This window comes from Neomonachus schauinslandi, chromosome 9 (genome assembly GCF_002201575.2).
Source record: "Neomonachus schauinslandi chromosome 9, ASM220157v2, whole genome shotgun sequence".
NCBI lineage: Eukaryota > Metazoa > Chordata > Mammalia > Carnivora > Phocidae > Neomonachus > Neomonachus schauinslandi.
In genome coordinates, this window is record NC_058411.1 from 38630735 (window position 1) to 38651753 (window position 21019).

The following is a 21019-nucleotide window of genomic DNA, read 5'->3' on the forward strand; positions in this document are numbered from 1 at the left end:
AGTCCAGAAGCATAGGCTCACTAAAATCCTGAGACCTAATCACAAGAATAGAGACCACTTCCCTTCCCCCCAATACCTCTTCACAACACCACTAAAGGCCTACTTAGAACAATTCCTTTTATACAATACATCACATCTAGCTATCAAGAAAAACTTACAAGCCACACCAAAACACAAAAGTACATAACTGGAAGACACAGAGCAAGTTCAGAACCAGACATGACAGGGATGTTAGAATTACCAAACTAGGAATATAAAAAAACTATAATTAATATGTTAAGCGTTCTAACAAATGAAGTAGACAAGATGCAAGAACAGGTGAGCAATGTAAACAGAGATGAAGAATGCCTTTGATGGTCTTATTAGTAGACTGGACACAGCTGAGGAAACAATCTTTGAGCAAAAAAATATACCAACAGAATCCTCGAAAACTAAAAACGAAAAAGACTAAACAAAGAGAATATGCAAGGACTGTAGAACTACAAAAAGTGTAAGATATGTGCAACTGGAACACCAGAAAGAGAAGAATGAAAGGCAGAGAAGAAATGTTTGAAACAACAACTGAAAATTTCCCCTGTATTAACATCAGAGACCAAACTGAGGATCCAAAAAGTTCAGAGAACACCAAGGAAGACAAATGCCAAAAAAAACCCAAACCCAAACCAAACCAAAACAAACAAACAAACAAAAACCCTAGGCAGATCATTACCAAATTACAGAAAATTAGAGACAAAGAAAAAAATGATGAAAGAAGCCAGAGGGTGTAAAACACCTCACTTATACAGGAACAATGATAAGAATTACATTCAACTTCTCCCCAAAACATGCAAGAGAAATAAGTGAAATATTTAAGGTGTTTACAGAAAACCACCTCCAACCTAGAATTCACTACACTGCAAAATTACCCTTTAAAAGTGAAGAAAAAAATGAATACTTTATCAAACACTGAAAAAATTTATTGCCAAGAGACCTGTCTAGTAGGAAGTGTTAAAAAATATTCTTTAGAGAAAGAAAAATAATGGGCCAGAAACTCTGATCTCTACATAAGTAAAAGAAGAGCACTCGAGAAGAAATAGATGAAGGTAAAATAATAATTTTGTTATTCTTAATTGATCGCTTCTCAGCCTTTTGGCTAAGATCAAGTGTATTATTCTAAACAGCAATAACATCTGATTATGTAAACTTATGTATATATATTATGTGCATATATATGTGCCTATGTATGATTATATATAAGTGTAATGAACAATAGCAATAATACAAGAAATAGGAGGAAGGAACTGGAATTATTTTGTTATTATAAGACTCACACTACTGCTCAGTTGTATAGTGTTATGTGACAGTGGATTTGGATTAGTTGTAAATGTATTATTGTAAACTCTAGGGCAGCTACTATCAAAAGTAAAAAAAAGAAGTATAAGACTGATATGCTAAGGAAGAGAAAATGGAATCACATAAAATGCTCATTTAAAACCACAACAGACAGAGGCTGGGAAGATGGTGGAGTAAGAGGACCCTAAGCTCACCTCGTCCCATGAATACAACTAAAAAACACTCACATCAGCATAAATAACACAGAAAACAACCCTAAGACTGGCAGGAAAAACTCCACAACTAAAGGTAGAGGCCACATCAAAGAGGATAGGAAGGGCAGAGACATGAAGGGGAGCCAAAAGGACTGCTACATCTGGGGGTTGGAGGGAGCTGCCCACAGAAAGAGAAGTGAGAAAGAGACTATCACACCAGGGAGCCTGGACCAGGAAGACAAAGTCCCATAATATTTGACTTTATAAACAAGAGGAACCAACTTTCATATGTTCTTCTTTATTTTTAAGTTTTATTTATTTTTTTAGTAGTCTGTACATCCAACATGGGACTTGAACTTAAGACCCCCAGATCAGGAGTCTCATGTTCTTCCAACTGAGGCAGCCAGGGACCCCTCCTGAGTTCTTATAACCACAGGGACCTAAAACCTGAAATTTCAAAAATCAGCAAGCTTGGTTCAGGGAGAGACCAAAGGGCATAGCAAGTGAGTCCTCACACTGAAAGAGATAGCACAACAAACAGCTCATGGAGATACAGTGTACAATCAGCAGTTTGAAAAATGCCTGTGGCATATAGGACAGAGAGCTATTTACTCATCTCAGAGGGTATTCTGAAGGGGCAGGGATCACAGGAAGACCCCGCCAGGAACAAAGGAGCTATCAGGCACCTTCTCCCTCCCCTGCCCCTAAGCATAAACACACAGCCACCTACAGGAACAAGTGTGCCAACACTCACTACCTAACTTGCTTACACCAAGACCCACCCTCTCATGCTTCAGCAGATGGCCCTTTCCAGTCATGCTTCCATCAGTCCAGGCGCTCTGGGTTCCTCCCCAGAAGACCTGGGCAAACCTTGACACCACAACATCACCCAACCACCTTGATGGGTCCTCAGTTCTGGCAGCCATAGTGGCGCACCAGTCCCTATGGAAACCTGAGTTGTAGCTTGTTCAAATTGCACACCCCGCCCACACAGCCCCTAGTGCCTATGACAGCATCTGCAGGTCTCATTTCACAGGCACATCTGCATACATCTTGTTAAAACTATTGCCCCAGGATATAAAATCAATGCACAGAAATCAGCTGCATTTCTATACACTAACAATGAGACAGAAGAAAGAGAAATTAAGGAGTCGATCCCATTTACAATTACACACAAAACCATAAGATACCTAGGAACAAACCTAACCAAAGAGGCAAAGGATCTGTACTCAGAAAACTATAGAATACTCATGAATGAAACTGAGGAAGACACAAAGAAATGGAAAAACGTTCCATGTTCATGGATTGGAAGAACAAATACTGTTAAAATGTCTATGCTACCTAGAGCAATCTACACATTCAGTGCAATCCCTATCAAAATACCATCAACTTTTTTCACAGAGCTGGAACAAATAATCTTAAAATGTGTACGGAAGACCCTGAATAGCCAAAGGAATGTTAAAAAAGAAAACCAAAACTGGTGGCACCACAATTCCGGACTTCAAGCTCTATTACAAAGCTGTGATCATCACAACAGTGTGGTAATGGCACAAAAACAGACACATAAATCAATGGAACAGAATAGAGAACCCAGAAAGGGACTCTCGACTCTATGGTCAACTAGACTTAGACAAAGCAGGAAAGAATACCCAATGGAAAAAAGACAGTCTCTTCAACAAATGGTGTTGGGAAAACTGGACAGCCACATGCAGAAGAATGAAACTGGACCATTTCCTTACACCACACATAAAAATAGACTCAAAATGGAAGAAGGACCTAAATGTGAGACAGGAATCTGTCAAAATCCTAGAGAACACAACAGCAACCTCTGTGACCTCAACCACAGCAACTTCTTGCTAGACACATCACCAAAGACAAGGGAAACAAAGGCAAAAATGAACTACTGGGACTTCATCAAGATAAAAAGCTTTCGCACACCAAAGGAAACAGTCGACAAAACCAAAAGACAACTGACAGAATGGGAGAAGATATTTGCAAATGATATATCAGATAAAGGGCTAGTATCCAAGATCTATAAAGAACTTCTCAAACTCAAAACCCAAAAAACAAAGAATCCAGTCAAGAAATGGGCAGAAGACATGAACAGACATTTCTCCAAAGAAGACATACAAATGGCCATCAGATACATGAAAAGATGCTCAACATCACACGGCATCAGGGAAATACAAATCAAAACCATAATGAGATACCACCTCACACCGGTCAGAACGGCTAAAATTAACAAGTCAGGAAATGACAGATGTTGGTGAGGATACAGAGAAAGGGGAACCCTCTGACACTGTTGGTGGGAATGCAAGCTGGTGCAGCCACTCTGGAAAACAGTATGGAGGTTCCTCAAAAAGTTGAAAATAGAGCTACCCTACGGCCCAGCAATTGCTCTACTGGGTATTTACCCCAAAGATACAAATGTAGTGATCCAAAGGTGCACCTGCACCCAATGTTTATAGTAGCAATGTCCACAATAGCCAAACTATGGAAATAGCCCAGATGTCCATCGACAGATGGATAAAGAACTGTATATATACAAAGGAATACTACTCAGCCATCAAAAAAATGAAATCTTGCCATTTGCAGCGACATGGATGGAACTAAAGGGTATTATGCTAAGCAAAATAAGTCAATCAGAGAAAGACTATCATATATCACCCATATGTGAATTTTAAGAAACAAAACAGAGGATCATAGGGGAAGAAAGGAAAAAATAAAACAAGACGAAATCAGAGAGGGAAACAAACCATAAGAGACTCTTAATCATAGGAAACAAACCCAAGGTGGCTGGAGGGGAGGGGGTAGGGGGATGCGGTAACTGGGTAATGGACATTAAGAAGGGCACGTGATGTAATGGGCACTGGGTATTTATATAAGCTTAATGAATCACTGAACTCTACCTCTGAAACCAAGAATACGTTATTTGTTAATTAATTGAATTTAAATTAAAAGAAATACCATGACCTATAAAAAAAATTTTTTTAATTAAAAAAGAGATTGTCAGAGTATATCAAAACACAAGGCCCAACTATATGCTATCTACAAGAAACTCACTTTAAATACAAAGACACTTTAAAAGTAAATAAATGGTGAAAAATATACTGTGCTAACACTAATCAAAAGAAAGCAGGAGTAATTTCAAAACTTGGAAGCAACCCAGATATCCTTCAGTAGGTGAATGGATGCATAAACTGTGGTATATCCAGATGATAAAATATTATTCAGTACTAAAAAGAAAAGAGCTATCAAGCCATGAAAAGACTTAAATGCATGTTACTAACTGAAAAAAAGTCAATCTGAAAAGCCTACCCAGTATGATTAAAACTATATGACATTCTAAAATAAGCAAAATTCAAGACAATAAGAACAGAGGTTGTGGTTGGCAGAGGGAAGAAGATTTTTATAGCAGTGAAAAAACTCTATATGGTATTATAATGATGGATATATGTCATTACAGTTTTGTCCAAACCCACAGAATGTACAACATCAAGAGTATACCCTAAAGAAAACTATGGACTCTGGATGATAATGATGTATCAATGTACGTTCATCCTTGGTAAAAAAAAAAAAAAATGTACCATTTCTGATGAACGATGCTGATAACAGGTATGAGAAATCTCTGCACCTTCTTCCCAATTCTTGTTATAAATATAAAACTGCTCTAAAAAAATTAAGTCTATAAAGCAATAATAATGTTAACATTTTTGTTTCTAGAAAGCAAAGTATACCAATGTTTGCTCAACATTTATTAACATTTTCAATTAATCATTTTAAATATCCAATAAATACTAGAGAAACTCAATAAAATAACAGACAAGCTCGAGACCTATTCCTCAGATTGTTTTAAAACCCATGTCATACTTTAAATTTGTAAGTAATTTTTACTTTTTGAATAGTAGAGACTATTTTTTTTTAATTTCAGTAATAAAAAGAAAACTCAAGCCTTTTAAAAACCAAATGGCCATCCAATAATCAACTTAATGAAATGAGTTATTATATATAAAAGAACTTAAACCAGTCTCTGGCACATAGTAAATGCTCAACAATTGTTAGTTGTATCTCTACATTTATCAAGTCCTTTCCATCTGACCAAACAATTCCTAAACTGTCCAGACACAATATTTTCCACTTACCTTTTTTTTTTGAGAGAGAGAGAAAGTGCATGCACATGCGCATGTGAGCAGTAAAGGGGCGGGTACAGAGGGAGAGGGAGAGAGAATCTTAGCAGGCTCCATGCCCAGGGCAGAGCCCAAAATGGGTCTCAATCTCACAACCCTGAGATCATGACCTGAGCTGAAATCAAGAGTCAGACAGTTAACCAACTGAACCACCCAGGTACCCCTCCACTTATTTAAATTTTCAGCAACTTTCAACATCCTGAATTCTGGTATTTCTATAAAATTGGTGCATGTTTCTTCCATTTTCAGTGACACCACGAGCATATTCTATGACAGGTATTTATGGGAAAAGTATTTCTCAAAAACCATTTAAAGTTAAATTAAAACAATTACCTCTAGAAAAAAAATTTTTAATATTGAATACAAATAAGCATTACTTTTGATAAGTATTCTTGAGTTTTTAGAATATGAGAGGGTAAGTTTACTAACTCCATTAGTAAAAGCTAGCTTAGTGATTTGCCCAATTATTCAAATATATGTAGCCAACAGAATTTAAGACTTTTTTTTCATAAAAGGCCTAGACTAAGGATGGAAATATCTAAGTATTTAGAACTCAGCATGAAGAAGGAAACCTCAGTAAGGTTACAGCTGATGCCTGCGTTTACATTATCAAAACTTTGAAGATTTGTTTCTTTCAAAGATACAATAGCTAGGCAAAAAAAAAAACAAAAAAAACCAACAACTTTATTTTCAAGAATTTAAGATAAAATCACCTATTTCTTTTTTTTTTTTTTTTTTAAGATTTTATTTATTTGACAGAGAGTGACACAGCGAGAGAGGGAACACAAGCAGGGGGAGTGGGAGAGGGAGAAGCAGGCTTCCCGCCAAGCAGGGAGCCCGATGCGGGGCTCGATCCCAGGACCCTGAGACCACACGACCTGAGAAGAAGGCAAACGCCCAACCGACTGAGCCACCCAGGTGCCCCAAAATCACCTATTTCTTCACACTTGCTCATTGCTGTTTTGAAATTAATTCTAAAGATAATCTATATTAACATTGGCCCTTTTATCTTCAAATATGAAGTATTATTTTTTTTTTAAAGATTTTTTATTTATTTATTTGAGACAGAGAGAATGAGAGACAGAGAGCAGGAGAGGGAGGAGGGTCAGAGGGAGAAGCAGACTCCCCGCCAAGCAGGGAGCCCGATGCGGGACTCGATCCCGGGACTCCAGGATCATGACCTGAGCCGAAGGCAGTCGCTTAACCAACTGAGCCACCCAGGCGCCCTGAAGTATTATTTTTTTAAGATTTTATTTATTTATTAGAGAGAGAGAAACAGCGAGAGAAGGAACACAAGCAGGGGGAGTGGGAGAGGGAGAAGCAGGCTTCCCGCCGAGCAGGGAGCCCGATGTGGGGCTCGATCCCAGGATCCTGGGATCATGACCTAAGCCAAAGGCAGACGCTTAATGACTGAGCCACCCAGGTGCCCCTGAAGTATTATTTTTATGACAAAATACAAAATAGCTTTCTGAAACGTTCTTAAAGTGAAGAAACTTTACTACTCATTCTACATAAAACACCAGTGAATAATAAGCTATCTTATGCAATATTCTTACCTATTACATCTAATTATACAGATAAAAAATTATAAATTTTATAAATTGTAATTGTACACTTACAAATAATATAGCAGAAATGTTTGTAAAAAATTTACCTTAAAAATATTAATTTATTATTTTAAAAATCAAAGTTATATCCACATGCAAAAGAATGAAATTGGACTCCTACTTCACACTATATACAAAAATTAACTCAAAGTGGACCAATGACCGGGCGCCTGGGTGGCTCAGTTGGTTAAGTGACTGCCTTCGGCTCAGGTCATGATCCCAGGGTCCTGGAATCGAGTCCCACATCGGGCTCCCAGCTCGGCGGGGAGCCTGCTTCTCCCTCTGACCCTCTCCTCTCTCATGCTGTTTCTCTCTCGCTCGCTCTCCAATAAATAAATAAATAAAATCTTTAAAAAAAAAAAAGTGGACCAATGACCTAAATATAACAGATAAACTCCTGGAAGAAAGACTCTTAGAAGAAAACCTAAGAGAAAATCTTCATGACTTCGGATTTGGCAACGGATTCTTAGATAACGACACCAAAAGCACGAACAACAAAAGAAAAAAAAATAAGCTATACTGGACTTCATTAAAATTTAAAAATTTAGTGCATCAAAGGACATTATCAAAAAAGTGAAAAGACAACCTACAGAATGGGAAAAATATCTGCATATCATATATCTGGTATGTGTGTAGTATCCAGAACATATAAAGAACTATTACAGCTCAACAACCAAAAGGCAAACCACCTAATTAAAAAATGGACAAAGATGTGAACAGAAATTTCTCCAAAACAGATATACAAATGCCCAACAAAAACATGAAAACATTTTAGGCATCATTAGACATTAGGGAAATGCAATGTCACTTCACATCCACTAGGATGGCTATTTAAAAAAAAGAAAGAAAAAGAAAAGAACAATAACAAGTGTTGCTGAGGATATGGAAAAACTGGAACCCTCATACATTGCTGGTAGGAATGAAAAATAGTTCAGATGCTGTGGAAAACTTTTTGATCGTTCCTCAAAAAGTTAAATATAGAATTACCATATTCCCTAGCAATTCCACTCCTAGGTGTATACTCAGAAGGACTGAAAATAGGTACTCAAACAAATGCATATACAAACATGTTTATGGCAGTTCTACTGACAATAACCAAAAGGAGGACAGAACCCAGATGTCCACCAACATATGAACAGAGAAACAAACTGTGGTGTATATACATATACATACACACACACACACAATGGAATTATTCAACCATAAAAAAGTGAAGTATTGATACATGCTACAATTTGGATGAACCTTGAAAACATTATGCTACATGAAGAGGCAGACACATAAAATATCTAGAATAGGTTAAGTCCATAGAGACAGAAAACAGATTAGTGGTTACCAGGTACTGGAGGATGCAGAAACAGGGAGTAACTGCTTAATGGGTATAGGGTTTTCTTTTATAGTGATGAAAATGTTTCAGAAGTAGATAGAGGTAGTGGTTGCACAACATTTTAAATGTACAAAATGCTGCTGAACTGCTCACTTTAGAATGGTTAATGTTACATAATATGAATTTCACATCGATAAAAAAACTTAGAAACTGAAGTTATATATTCTTACTATAAGATCAAGTTTATGTATTCATTTACCATTTTCAACAAAGAATGAAAAACCTGGATTCTTACTCTAATATTAGCTTGCTGCGGGAATGGGGGGGGGGCATCTTTTGTTTGCCTCTCCAGATATCAAGGCAAACCTTCTCCTTTTATAAACTACTAAGACTATGAATTTCCCAATCACACAATTTGGATGAGTTTGATCTCACTCCTAAATCAAGAGGTGATCACTGACTGGCTTAATCCAATCAGTGAATGCCATCCTCTTTAACAGTATGGTTGGTTGAAGATAAGCAAGCAACCCAATATGCCCCAGTGAAATATTAGGAGAGAAAATAGCAGGGAAAAAAGCTTCCCATCATACCTTTTATTTTTCTTTTTAATTTTAATTCCAATATAGTTAATACACAGTGTTATATTAGTTTCAGGTGTACAATATAGTGATTCAACAATTCTATATATTACCCAGTGCTCATCAAGATAAGTGTACTCTTAATCCCCTTCACCAAACCATCTGTTTGTTCTCTATAATTAAGAGTCTGTTTTTTGGTTTCTCTCTCTCTCTTTCCTTTGTTCATTTGGTTCTTAAATTCCACATATGAGTGAAATCATACAGTATTTGTCTTTCTCTGACTGACTTTGCTTAGCATTATGCTCTCCAGCTCCACCCGCGTTGTTGCAAATGCCAAGATTCATTTTTTTATCTGAGTAACATTCGTGTGTGTGTGTGCACGCACATGCTCGCAACATCTTCTTTATCCATTCAGCTATCAACGGGCACTTGGGCTGCTTCCACAATTTGGCTATTATAAATAATGCTGCAATAAACATAGGGGTGCATGTATCTTTTCAAATTAGTGTTTTCTTATTCTTTGGGTTCCTGTCATTCCCTCTAAGCCTGTAAGAGAAAGCAACTATTTTGTTTATCTAGATGCAAACTTAGAAAGATGGCACTGTGGGGGCGCCTGGGTGGTTCAGTCGTTAAGCATCTGCCTTTGGCTCAGGTCATGATCCCGGGGTCCTGGGATCGAGCCCCACATCGGGCTCCCTGCTCAGCGGGAAGCCTGCTTCTCACTCTCCCACTCCCCCTGCTTGTGTTCCCTCTCTCGCTGTGTCTCTCTCTGTCAAATAAATAAAATCTTTAAAGAAAAAAAAAAAAAGAAGAGAAATAGAAGCCAAGATATAGAATGAACAAAATAATGGTTACATTATTTAGCTACTGGATTAAGCCTTATCTACGGCTGTACTTTTCAGTAACAGGTCAATAAATTCTTTAAGATAGTTTGAGTTGAGTTTCCTATTATTTACAAACAAAAGCATCTAAAATTATATACTACCTAAATGACCTTTCAAAAACAGTCTTCAATTACCTTACCCATAAAAGCAATAATCCCTAAATTAACTCTCTCCCAGAAATGTTATTCAAATGAAAGACATATGTGAAAGCACTGAGAACTACCTACATGCCCTAAGATCAAGCCACTGATGTTTTTTTATTCTAGAATGCATTTCCTTAAATAATAAATCCAGCATTTACCACATGAAAGTTAGTTTTCTTACAAAGATAATTCTTTTACTCTAGAATCCATTTCTTTAAAAAGATAAAGCTATGACTGACCACATAAAAGTCACTTATTAAAGACACGATGATATAATTAGATCTGCACTGGCAATCAGAAAACCTAGGCTGCCGTTCCAGCTGTCTCTTATCATACGGGGAACTTTGAGGAAGTCAAATACTCATTTATAAAATATTTAAGGTTTCTTCCAAGTTTGATAATTTTAGATACCTTGAGTTGTTACAAAGGTTGTTAATTTTTCTTTTTCTAAATAGGAATAAATACATTTTCTTTTTCTAAATAGGAATAAATACATTTTTTCAATATAACTGATGATTATCAGTTTAACTTTTCCATATCACCTATAATTACAAACTTTATATACTATACAGACTTTTCCTTAACACTTAAATTCCATCAAGTGTAACATATGGTATTGTATTATAGGGAAGTGATATTGAAGATGCTATGACAGATGGAGTTAGCAATACAAATAATAATAAGACACAGTCCCCCAGAATCTCTTCAAAAGTTTATATAATAATTTTTGCCCAGTAAAAATATATTATATTCAGCATTTTTAAAAATTGTTTTTAAAAACATTTAAAAACATATATTTCAGCATATATACATAGCAACACACATATGTACACACACACATATATATGGGCATATAGAGAAGAGGTTCCTTCAGAAGAAAAAGTTATTTTACTAAAAACTTTTTTTTTAAGAACTTCGTTTCTTAATCTTAAATTTCTCATACTAAAAATAAAAGTAAAGCTATGCTAATAATACATTCTTTTGAATTTGTACCAACATAACATCATATAAGTTATTATAACAAAGTATAAGAATATGATACTACTTTGAATGCATACAACTTTTCTTCCAGAAAGCTTAAAAGTCTATACAAAATAAAGGCTAAGCTAGATTTTCCCATTTCTACAGGTGGTAAAACAAAATGACTTGTCGAAGGTCATAAGCTGGGGCACCTGGGTGGCTCAGTTGGTTAAGCACTGACTCTTGATTTCGGCTCAGGTCATGATCTCAGGGTCTTGGGACCCAGCCCTGTGTCAGGCTCCTCGGTCAGTGCAGTCTGCTTGAGGATTCTCTCCCTCTGCCTCTCACCCTCTCACTCGCTCACGCAGCTCTCTCGCTCTCTCTCAAATAAATAAATAAATATTTTTTTAAAAGATCGTAATTTAAGTGCAGGCCAGAAATACGTCTCACCTAATTTCTAAGCATATCTTTCTACCAATGAAATGTTCCAAATCTAGCCAAGCCCCACCACCCCCGAACCAGGGTATCTCACAGTGCTATCTTTGGTGATAGAACAGCCAAACCATCAGGTAACTACTTAACATGAAAAGACTTAGATCCACTTGACAATGAATTATAAGGTTTATTTTACTCTATGGCAAGTCTAAGGGTCAAACTGAATTCACTACCAGACCCTTATCTACAAACACCTACTGGGCACTTATTATATGCAGTGGTTCTACCTAAAGTTTAAAGTAAAATTATAAAGAAGTATAAGATTTGATCACTATCTTCAGGTATATACTACGTAGTTAAGCAAGAGGACACACCCATAAAACAATAGGATAAGTTTGTGTCTAAGTGTAAAAATAGTAGATTCACTCCTTGAACAATTGATTAATTATTGCACAACTGAGAAGGAAGGAAAGCATGGTTAAGTACACAGATTGTGGGAGCCATTTTGCCTCCTTTAGTCATTTGCTAGGCCTGCAACCCTAGACAAATTATTAACCCTCACTGTGCCTCAATTTCCTTGTGAAAAAGAAAAATAATACCTTCCAGGGATTGGGATTGATGGGGAAGGGGATGTATGATCTGGATTCACAGACTTGGTAACATTTATACCCATTAATGCAGATAAAAATGTTAGAAATATATCAGGCATAGTACACTCTCAATAAATATCAGCTATTAAAACTAGTATTTACTGCAAGGAATGACCAATAAGGACCAAAAACCAGTATCAAGGATTACCAATGGGAAAGGACTCAGGAAACAGGCTGAAAAGAGATGGAACTTGAAAAATCTGATGGCTGTGAAGTACAAAAGAAGGATGATATTCCAGGCAGAAATCACAGCAAGAACAAAGGTATCAGTACTCACAATTTATACACAGATCAATAAATATAACACTCTTAAGGGGAAAAAACAAGAATTCATGTAAGCGTGCAAGGCAGTCTCTTACCCTTTGCCACCAAAGTACTCTCAAATGGCAGAGAAAAATATATCTCCTGGAAGACTGCGGACACAGGCTCAAATGGTCTCCCACAAAGTCAACATTTCTTCGAATTATATATTTTATCTTAAAAATTTATAAATGTTCAATTTGTCTCCACAATATAATCCTATTTATTTTCACTGAAGAAACACCTTAGGTAATTATTAATAATTCAATTACTCAAAATTTTTTTCATATTCTTTAGGTAAATTTGACATCCCAGAAAGATGTCCATAGATTCATGTACCACTAATGGACCAGCACACTTCAAGAATCAAATATACTTTAGTTAAAGAAACAAGATAAAAAAAAGAAATTCCATGTATACCTGGGAATCTAGCATATGAAAGAAATAGTATTACAAATCAATGATCTGTAAAGGAATGACGACTCAATAAATGGTCGGGACACCACTGACTTGCTAGATGAAAGGGGTGGGAGACTAGATCCCTATCTCTTAGACTGTACACAAAAAGAAATTCTGTTTGAATAAATGATCTAAACATGAAAGTGAAAGCTTTAAATTTAAGAAATTATAAGAGAATATAATTAGGACATCAGAGCAGAATTTCCTAAAAGTGACTAAAAAACTTTAACAAATATAGGAGACCAATAAATTTCATTTTATCAAAATTAAAAACTTCTATATGGGGAGAGGGACACAATACTACTAAAAAACTCACCACAGCTGAGGAAGTTACTTTTTCATCACACATAAAAGATAATATTCAAACTATATTTAGAGGTTCTATAAATGAGTAACACAAACAAGGCTACAGAAAAATGGGTGGACTATATGAACAGGTAAATTATACCATGCAAATCTACTTGCTTCTTAAATAAGTTCCCTAGCTGGGAACAGCTCTTAAGGATTCTACTTACTTTATTTCCATGGGAAACTTCCTAGAGAAAGGGACAAACTACAGCCCCAATGCTGCCATTGATTTCCTGGCCAAAACTTATCCTCATCATTCCACTCTAAATTCTCCTCACCCTCCACTAGCACCTCTGCTGATCTAGGCAGCCTGCTACCAAGCTGACCCAGACCCTTACTCTTAAGGGATCTGAACCCCTGTTTACCATTCTCTGTTTATGCTGTGCCTGCTGTACTTACACATTTGCTATAATAACAGAATTGGGAGCACCAAGAGACACTCCAATGAATCCCTTGAATGCCAGACAAATTCTACCCTGTCCTCATTGTGATGATGATCAGAATCAATTACTCTTGCCAGAAAGATGACTCCTTTTCTTCCCTGGTGTCCTCTGAACCCAAGGATCCAAAATAACCAGACAATAGGTATGGTATAAAGACTAATGGAGGGGAGCCTGGGTGGCTCAGCTGGTTAAGTGTCTGCCTTCGGCTCAGGTCATGATCTCAGGGTCGTGAGACTGAGCACCCACATCAGGCTCTGTGCTCAGCAAGGAGTCTACTTGAGATTTTCTCTCTCTCCCTCCTCCTCTGCCCCTCCCCCTCTACGTGCTGGCTCATGCATGCTCTCTCTCTCTCTCTCTCAAATAAATAAATCTTAAAAAAAAAAAAAAAAAAGATTTGCAGCCAAAACTAAATCACTGAAAGTGTCTGGGCAGAATGAGCATAACGCAGAAACTGGGCTGAAAAATTAATAAGGATCTTATAAAGAATCAAAACAAACCCAGTATCATCAGTTTAGGTTCAGCAAAGACCTTGAGACCTGTGTGCAATCCTTGGGCTACTGCCAAAAAATGAACTCAGATTTCTTTAGTGTAGTCCTAAACCCAGCCCATTAAACTCAGCAGACTAGGCACAACTATCTAACCATTTGTATGGACATTAAACTTACTAAGTCTACTTTCTCAGCCTAATCTTTCCACTAGAATATGCTTCCATAGATAATATGCATTCTTAATGCAACTTTTTATTTTCAGTTGGGCACTTTGATGGCATAATAACAGACCATAAAATCAACTAGCTATAAACATAAAAGCTATTGGCATAGAAATAACCATAAACTTCCCAATATTTACTATGGAATGAGAAGGGGGGGGGAAAAAAGAGGACTTTACCAGATGAACCGCACGAATATTAAAAAAGTCCTTCATAAAAGGTAAAGAATAACAGTGGTAAGTAAGTTTTAAAAGTATGCAGAAGGGGCGCCTGAGTGGCTCAGTCTGTTAAGTGTCTGCCTTCGGCTCAGGTCATGATCCCAGGGTCCTGGGATCGAGCCCCACATCGGGCTCCCTGCTCAGTGGGGAGCCTGCTTCTCCCCCTCCCTCTGCTACTCCCCTTACTTGTGCTCTCTCTCTCAAATAAATAAAATCTTTTAAAAATAAATAAATAATAAAAGTATGCAGAAAATACATTATTAAATCAAATACTTTCATTTGGATCATTTGGACTCCACCCAAAAACTATATAAACAAAAAGTATCTCCAACCAATTGGCATACCTACCACCAAAAACATAATTTTACGTGCATTAGTGTCAAAATGGGATTATATAGAGAATGAACACATATCTTAGAGAGCTAATTCCCTAAAGCTAAATAAGCACACTCCCACTTCCTCAATTACCCAAATTAATTTTTTAAACACTATGCAATCCCTTAAACTATCTCAAATGCAGTATACCTTTTTTTCCTGTCATGATCACACTCAATTCTCATGTCCTCCACAGAATGATGAATATGATCCACAGTAGTCCCAATATCTATTCACATGGTCCACATGCTTCAACCAGTGCCATACTGTTGTGAATCTCACCATCTTTACCCGCACTTATGGACTCCCTTAACAGTATCCACTCTTCTTTTTCCCTAATACAGTTTTCTATATCTGGCTTACAATCTTCCTGTTAACCACTATTCCTATCATCATTTTTGGCAACTTGAATATCCTCATAAATGAGCCAGCCATTATTCCAGGCACCTAATTCCTTGACTTCCTTAACCCCAATGATCTCTTGTCCCATCCCACTTAAGTCACCCACCCTCATACCTTTAACCCTATTATCAATAGACACATCTCTGATTTCTTTATTTCTAGCATCCTATTCTCACAACACTTCTTCTTTCAGATGACTTGTATTAAGTACCACCACTCTATCCTTTGACCCCAAGGGTCCCATCCACTGACCCTACTACTCTTCCCCATTCATCGCCCCCTTCAAGGTCCGATCCTACACAAGCTTACATTCCAGCATCTAGTATTATAACCTATCCCTTGCAAATACACTAAACTCACATGTCACTCTCTCTACTCTCTGTGATTGAACCCAACCATCCACTAGTCCATGCCTGTATCTGAGCTTCTAAATTTTGCTGAAGAAAACATCTCATAACCCTATGGACTGAATTCACTCTAAAATTATCACCACAGATCTCAAATGAGCATTCAATATCGCCAGACATTCCTTCTATAATTTCCAAGTATATTCATTTTCCCAATCTCTGAGAAAACGATTTCATACTTTCTCTTCTCTCCTCAGACTTCCAACATTTCCTATTCTCACCTTAATCATAGCTAGTGACCTAGCCTCATACTATATTAATATGGGATGTAATCAGACAAAACTCACCTCATTTCTGAACACCAATTCTATCAGTCTGCTTCTTTAACCATATTAACTGTATTATTTTATGTTAAAATGAAAAAAAGCATCCCTGCTCTTATCTAGAGCCAACCTCTCCTCTCCACTTGCACTCCGCATCTCATTTTTTAATCTCTACTCAAATACTTTAGTTCTGCCACTTTCTCCTCTTTCTCCCTCATTACGACTTTCTTCCTCTCCTGAATCAACCCAACCCTCACTTGCCTCCTTCCCCAAAATTTATTCTCTATAGAACAGCCACATTAATCTCTTTAAATTGGAAATTGGCTCATTTCATTCCCTGTTCATGATCCAATGGCATCTCATGTTAAATAGCACAAAATTCAATTCCAAGAACCTTGAAGACCCTACGTGACCTGACCCCTACCTAACTTTCCAGCTTCATGTCCTATCAATCTACTTTTGTCTTCTTTCTGCCCTTCCAACATGCCAAGGTCATTCAAGTTTTAGGACAACTGCACTTGTCTTCTCTACCAAAAACTCTCTTCTTCCCAATCTTCCTATGGCTGTCTCTTCTCATTACTCAACTCTCAAACCAAAAGTATCTGTTCAGAACGGCTCTTATTGAGGGGCACATGGGTGGCTCAGTCATTAAACGTCTGCCTTCAGCTCGGGTCATGATCCCAGAGTCCTGGGATCGAGCCCCGTGCCGGGTTCCCTGCTCAGCAAGAAGCCTGCTTCTCCCTCTCCCACTCCCCATGCTTGTGTTCTCTCTCTCACTGTCTCTCTCTCTCTGTCAAATAAATAAATAAAATCTTAAAAAAAAAAGGGCTCTTATTGAAAAACTGTCCCTGTTCCTATCTAAGGCTAAGTCCTCTACTTGTGCCATAAAATAGCCACAATTCTTGTTAGAAACTGATCTCTCCATATTTTAAAAGATCTTATCTACCAGATATGTCTCCTCTTTACAGACACATTCTTTACCTCCCAATCTAACGTTGGTACCCTGTTATTTTCTCTCATAGTTAACTATGGTAGATTATCTTATGGCAACTCAACACCATTTTCATCATTCAGTGCTCTTTCCGGAGACTAAAAATCTGGGAACTACATTTTCTAAAATCTCTGGCAGCAAGTCTACTTTTGACGCTAACTCTTGAGAAGCATATGCAAAAGATTTGGAAGGCAAAAGGACAGTGGAAGCACTATTGCTCCTTCAGCAGCAATAATGGACAGGGATATGGCTGTCCGCAGATTACACGTGAAGTTTCACTAACAGCTTTCAGGTGTTCTCCTATGAATCACACATTTCACTGATACAAAACTAGGACAAGCAGCAGCAGTTTTTCTACAACTCCAGCTCTTCCTGACATCTGAATGTAGCAGTTTCCCTTCTCTTATTGTTCCAGTCCTTTTAGTGGGTTTCTAAGCTTGTAATTGCCTGTATTAAATTCCTAATGGCTTAAAATATCTAAGGTGGTTTTTGTTTTCCTAACTAAACCCCAAATGATATACATCCTGCTCTCTAGAGCCCACTTATCAAAATCAGTAATTTTATATTTGTTAATTTTTGTGTTTAATATCTTTCCCTCCTACTAGATTATTCCACAAGCACAGAGATCACATTTGTTATGCTAATTATTAATACCCCAAGCCTTGTATTTCAGGACAAATATTGGTTGAATGAATATAATACCTTGGTAAAATATAGTTCCACTCACTGTAACAAACATAACAACTCCAGCTTTCAAAGTTTCTCTATCATCTACCACAATTTCAACTCGTTAAAAACAATAGCTCCTGGACTTTGCCTTCCTCTCTTCATTTGTTTATTCAGCCACCCAGAGCCTTGGAATTACTCTTCATTTCTCCCCAGCACTCTGGCACTCCACATCCTGCACTAGAATACAACCAAGAACTCCCAAGTTGGCTTTTTACTTTTAGACCCATTAGATTGTCTCATTTGTGATTAACATGAAATGAGCTTATCTCTGTGATGAAACCAATAATGCCATCAGAGTTTCTGATCTAAATACCTAGCTCTGATCTTAAAAGTACCTATTGATCTACCTTTTATAAAATACATATAAACAAAAGTTATATTATATCCCTTAAAACTGTGCTCTCTAATTCATCTAAACAAGTGTTCAACAAGGAAAAATGAAACCTTTCAGTATATAACTAAAACCAAGTATAAAATTACTCCCCATTATTACAGTTTTATAGAAAATTCCTATTCAGAGAACTAAAATATTTCTGAGGAAAATCTACACACCACAGAAAGTGGGCATTTATTTAGTTGTCTGATTCAACTTTATTCAATAAATATTCATTAATGTGACAGGCACTGTTGGAGGCACTGGGTATGCCTCAGGGAGCAAAACAAAGATCCCTGCCCTCAGGAAGCCTATCAGAGAGGCTGGAGAAATATCATGTAAGACAGAAGAGACACTGTGAGGACTCTGGCTTTTACTGTATGTGAAATGAGAAGTTACTGCAGTTTAGAGCAGAGAAATGATGTGATATAAATTACTTATTTAAAGGATCACTCTAGGGGTGCCTGGGTGGCTCAGTTAGTTAAGTGTCGACTCTTGATTTCAGCTCAGGTCATGATCTCAGAGTCCTGAGATCAAACCCTGCAGCAGGCTCCATGCTGAATGTGGAGCCTGCTTAAGATTCTCTCTCTCGGGGCTCCTGGGTGGCTCAGTCATTAAGTGTCTGCCTTCAGCTCAGGTCATGGTCCCAAGGTCCTGGGATCAAGCCCCACATCGGGCTCCCTGCTCAGCAGGAAGCCTGCTTCTCCCTCCCCTGCTCCCTCTGCTTGTGTTCCCGCTCTTGCTGTGTCTATCTCTGTCAAATAAATAAATAAAATCTTAAAAAAAAAAAAAAAAGATTCTTTCTTGGCGAGCTGGGTGGCTCAGTCAGTTAAGCATCTGTCTTCAACTCAGGTCATGATCTCGGTCCTGGGATTGAGCCCCACGTCAGGCTCCCTGCTCAACGGGGAGCCTGCTTCTCTCCCTCTGTTCCTCGCCCTGCTTGTGCTCTCTCTAATATAAATAAAAAAAAAATCTTTAAAAAAAAATATATTCTCTCTCTCTCTCTCTGCACTTGCCCCCCACCCTCCCACCTCCGGTCCCTGCTTGCATGTGCTTGTGCTCGCTCGCTTGCTCTCTCTCAAAAATAAAAAAAAAAAAAGATCACTCTGGCCGGTATGGACAAAAGCAGATAAAGTCATAGGCTATTACTGTAACCTAAGAAAAAGATGAAGTACTCCAAACAAGGCAACAGCAATGAAGATGGACTGAGAAGTGCTCAAATTCTCACATTATACATTAACAGAAAAGGAACCAGAAACTACCAAAAGCATGAGAAGATGATTAGGGAAATACATTTTATAACTGTAGTGAAAAACCGTTTCACATCTGAAAATTTTTAAAAATTTTAAAGTCTGACAATACCAAACGTTGGCAAATATATAATAAAAACCAGATTTTCAAACTACTGATAAAAGGGAAGACTGTATAACTTCTTTGGATAACTGATAGGCATTTCCTAGTAAAATTAAACATGCACCTGCCTTATGACCTAACAATTCTAATCTAGGTATATCCTAGAGAAATCCTAACCATGTGCACACGGGAGACAGGTACAGAAATGTTATGCAAGTATTTCCTATAGCAAAAATAAATTTAGAAACAACCCATATGTCCATTAACAGAATGGGATAAATAAAATGCAATATAGCATAGTCATGCAGTGGAATGCTACACAGCAGTGAAAAGGAACAAATTACAACAATATATATCAACACGGATGACTCTCAAAAGTACAACTCAAAAACAATGCTAAACAAACAAACTTGAAAAAGAACAATATATAAACTATAACCCTTGTACACTGCTAGTAGGGATGTAAAATGGTACAGTCACTATGGAAAATAGTATGGAGGTTCCTCAAAAAATTAAAAATTAACATATAATCCAGCAATCCCACTTCTGGGTATATATATCCAAAGGAACTAAAATCAGAATCTCAAAGAGATATCCACACTACCATGTTATTTGTAGTATGATTCACAATAACCAAAATATGGAAATAACCTAAATGTCCACCAATGGTTGAATGAATAAACAAAATATGGTATATACATACAATGGAACTGAGCCTTAAAAACAGGTGACCTTGAGGACATTATGCTAAGTGAAATAAGCTAGTCATAAAAGGACAAATACTGTTGGATTCCACTTATATAAAGTATCAAAAGTAGTCGAAATCAGAGAAACAGAAAATAGAAAGGTGTCTGTAAAGGCTGGGGGGTGGGAAAAGTGAGAATGAGTGTCAATAAGAGTTCCAGTTTTGCAAGATGAAAAAATTATGGAAATCTCAGGTACACCAATGTAAACATACTTACCACTACTAAACTAGACACTTAACAATGATAAAGATGGCAAATTTAATGTTATTTTTTGCCACAAAAAAAATCTTTAAAAAAAAGAACCCATATATATATAATACATACACTTACATAAAATTCAAAACTAAATAATATACTGCTTAGAGATCCAGCAATATGCAGCAAATCTATAAAGAAAAGAAAAAAAAGGAAGAATGATTAACACAAAATTCAGGGTAGCAATCATCTCTATGGGAGAAGAAGGAAATATGACAAAGAAAGGACATGGTTAACAGAGGGCAGACAGTGGGAGGGATGGGTCAAATAGGTGATGGTGATTAAAGAGTACACTCATCATGATGAGCACTGAGTAATGTACAGAACTGCTGATCACAATACTGTACACTG

The 21019-nt window shown here is 37.2% G+C and overlaps 1 protein-coding gene and 1 pseudogene across 2 annotated transcripts in view; one reads left to right on the forward strand and one right to left on the reverse strand.

Annotated features, from left to right (window-relative positions):
* The window catches only part of MNAT1 (MNAT1 component of CDK activating kinase), a 206105-nt gene that overhangs the window by 159330 nt on the left and 25756 nt on the right, over window positions 1-21019 (reverse strand). The gene's annotated exons all lie outside the window — the stretch shown is intronic.
* LOC123325967 lies at window positions 1113-1220 on the forward strand (annotated as a pseudogene).